Genomic DNA, 4,121 nt, shown 5'->3' with positions numbered 1-4,121 from the left:
GACTGTGAAATAATCTAACACGTATGCATACATACCAGGAACAATTACCTAGTTATGCCATATATTTCATCTACTACATTGTATTTCTCTCTGAACTCCTACTGTACGAACTTCTCCCAACTGATTCACATAAAATACAACAGCATTGCATGGACAATTGCAACAGAGTTATATTTCTGATTTAAACTGTTTCAAGCTGAAGAAAATAAAGCAATTTCTGCTTAAAAATTAAAGCAAAATTTGTTTAATAAATTATTATTTAGTGGATAGCCACAGATTTTTATAATGAAATACAGAACAAGTCTTTATATTTTCAAATATGTATATATCAAATGACAGTGGAATTCACAACTAACCTCAAGAAAGTAGATATTTTTCCCATTTTTCTTTTGTTGCTAGTTTTTTCAGCTTTGTCCTTCAGTAAGTTATTTAAAACTTCAACTATTTCTGCTCTCAGAATTTATTCATTCTTGTCTCTCCTCAGTGAAGTTATACAGCTAATTTATATGCAGCAAACACATAAAAATTCTACAAGAATCTGCATAAATATTTCTCTATCCTTTTATATAATATCTCATTGTTACAGTACTTGATTTCTCTACAGTTTTAACAAAATACACATTCTACACCTCTTAATAAATCATGAGAGAACACCTATTAGATAAGAAGCAAATAAAAAGTGTGAAAAGTTAAAAATGCTGCCATAGCAGCATAGGAAAAACAAAACCAAACCCAATCCATTCTATCAATATAACAGTATTGCAGCCCATATTATGCAAAGCCCATCTCAACACATAATACAGATGTTTTGCCCATCAAAATTTTGAAAGCTGTTTGGTCTTTCACCAGAAAAGCATGTTATAAAGAATAAGGTAACAAGCAAATTTCATTTTAGAAATTTTATTAGCCTATGTTGGAGAAAGTTATAACCAATATATTCAGGGTTTTTTTCTCAAGTCTGATATTTTCTATGCCCTCAAACATCATTATATCTGGGATTTTGCATAAAAAGAAAAAAAAAGAAGAAGAAATATTAATTGCTTAATTTAAGAAAATACAAAACTTTCTACAGTATTGTAAAGTAGGACAGGTACACCAATAGCACTTTTGGGATATTGACTCTTAGTTTTCCAGTTTCAGTGTTAAAATCTAGAGATGAAATTCTGTTCTATTTCTCTTTAGTGACCACTTCCATTGAAATAGGAATGTTTTTGGATTTACTGTGAAGTAGCAGAACAGGAGATGACCCCTTAAAGCTGTCAGTCATCCCTCCTGCAGCCAATTATGTAATTCCTGAATTTGATGTCCAGTGCATATGAGGCACAAAATGTGGTTCTGGTAAAAAGAACGGAGACAAACACTAAACAAGAGGACAACGATATTCAAGTGTTCTACAATGAGATTTCTGAAGATGTTTTCAGTTTTGGTATCTGCAGCTTTATGAACATGCTTTTTGAGATCAGCGTCTGTGAATGCAAGTGAGACTTACCATTTTTATCCCTTTAGAATGGGTTTTAAACAATATGAACCAATTACTTCCATAAGTAAGAATGTTCTCCTGGTTTTTTCAGTCTTTGGTGTTGGGAATTTATATCTCAGGGCAGAAGAATTAAACCCAACAATTCTAAGCAAAGCATTGCCAGAATTTTATGCCTGTCCCTTTTTCTTCCTATTATAGCTCCAAATTTAAAAAAACCCAACAAAACAAAACAAACTTTTTACAAGAAAACAAAGGTATTCTTTCTTTTTTTGACAACAAAGTGACACATTTAGCAATTGCGATATGGAATAAGGGAATGCAAGTGATTACGTGTTCAGGCCTACTGTCATTACTAAAGCTAATCTCTGAATTCAGTGAGAAATATCTTTGATATAAGTTCACTGAATTTCACGAAAGAATCCTCCTCTATAATACTTTGCACAAAACCATGATGTTGTCTTATGTGCAAACCCACAGGCCCAGACATCAGCACTGAGCGTAAACACCTTTTTCAAAGCTGTGGTAAGTGCTATTTCCTAGGTCATTCTTTTTCTAGGTCATTTTCCTCATGATTCCCAAGACTTTCAGTCAAGGGCTCACCCTTAGCCCCAGAAATGCCTCCTTAGGCACCAGGCCCTCTTTTCAATAAAATTTATTTCAAACAGTATAAAGGTACTATAGAATTAAACTTGCTTTCACACAACTTAGTAGAACTTTCCTGCTTACATTTCAGATCCGGAAGACATATTTGATCTCTGTAGGTATAATACCTCTAATCGCTGTAGCTGGATAATCTTCACCCCTAGCTAAACACATTAACTCAGAACTAAAGTACCAATAATTCAGTTATGAAGGTTTTGCTTGTTTTGTTTCGGTTTCATACTAACCAGGAAACAGTCACTCAAGGGTCCTTCCAACCCTCACTGCATTCAGTTTGCTTAAAGTCTGAATACATCTTCAGCTACTAGTGAACAAAAAAGTGATGTATCCACAAGCATCTTTTCCTGTCTCTTGTCAGGTGCTCCTGAAAACAGAATTACAGGAAGTACTTAACAGAAAACCCTTTTGTAGCAAACTCATTATCTTCTGTAATGTCTTTATTTCAGTGCAACTTCCTTTTCATTCACATGATTTGTATTTCCTGTCACAGACTAAGGAATTTCTGTATTATTTCCATTTCATAATATGAGATAGGTTTAAGGAAGTCAATAATATTACAATTTTTTTCCCTATTCATTTTTTAGAAAGAACATTTTGTTTGAATGTCTGCGTTAGTGATGAAATGAAATACTGCAATTGTGCAGAAGAACTTAGTTATTAAAATCTGAATTAGTCATATAAAGGGAAATATTTATTGCCTTTTAATGTAGCATCCACAAGATCTAATAACTGATTCTCTTTGTTCTGGGTTTTCTCTTTGGTCTCATAATATTGGTTGGTGGTTTTTTCCTCTGAAATACTGCTATTTATGCTCTGTGAACTATCGTGCCTATAACATTTAAAGTAATGATTACTTGGGTCAGAAGAGATGTCACAAATGCTTTGTGAGTTCTTAAATTCAAATCAAAATTTCAGATTTTAAGAAAAGACTTGCATATTCTTCCTCTTTTTCAAGGGGAAAACATAGATCATTCTCTGATGGAGAAAATGCATTGAACTCATTGAAGTTACACCAACAGATAATTTGACTCTGAAGATATCAGCATTTGAATGCTGCGATACTGCTCAGTTTAATTGTTTAGAGACATGAGTCTATATATCTTGTTCAGCTCTTAATGAAAACTATAAGAAAGATGTTTCTCTGTGTATCCAGGGTATACTGATATTCTTCTGAATCCCATGAGATGGAGGAATAAAAACTTGATAAAATGTGAATGTAAAAGAATGCTGTCATGTTTTGGGTCTGGTCACAAAGATCAGGTGCATGACGCACTTTCTGGGCAACCAGCAAAACATGAAGAGCAAAGAACAGATTTGTGGTGGAACTTTTTCATCATCCAGACAACCACTGGGAAAGGAATGTAGCCAGAACATATTGGCAGCAAACTCTTGAAATGTCCTAGTGACATTTTTGTTTCTATAAAAGGTGAAGAAAGCAAGTAAATAAAAGGTCTCGCTGTCTTTCTGGCCAGCCTGGAAGAACTGGTTGAGAATGTGTAGATGCAAAGTAACTTGTCTGAGAGTGACCATGAAATAGATGACAGAACTAACTATCCTCAGACAATTAGAAAAGAGAACACAAACATCACAAATCATGAAGCTTAGGACAGTAGAGTGCAATAAACACTGGAAAGTCAAAGTGCTAGATTTTTACATAGTGTCAGTAAAAAGGGGAAAAAGAATTGGAGGGAACTGATAGTGCTGTTAAAAACAAAACAAAAAACCAAAAAGGACAACTCACAGGCACAAAGTACCCTGAACTAGAGTATCAACAGTCTGGGAATAAAAATTGGAAAAGCAAAACACAACTTGTGAGAAAATACTCCATATTTACAATATTAGTAGTAGAAGATTAAGAAAAATGTTGATCTATTCCTCAACAGGAATTTTGAGAAGGTCACAGTGTTAATGACATCTTTGCTTCTGTCTTCAGTGAAAATGTCAACTGTGATCTTAGAGATAAAAAAATTAGCAGCAGAAA

The sequence above is a fragment of the Nestor notabilis genome, unplaced genomic scaffold, assembly GCF_000696875.1.
Source record: "Nestor notabilis isolate BGI_N333 unplaced genomic scaffold, ASM69687v1 scaffold2311, whole genome shotgun sequence".
Classification (NCBI taxonomy): Eukaryota; Metazoa; Chordata; class Aves; order Psittaciformes; family Psittacidae; genus Nestor; species Nestor notabilis.
This window is presented reverse-complemented; position numbering follows the sequence as displayed.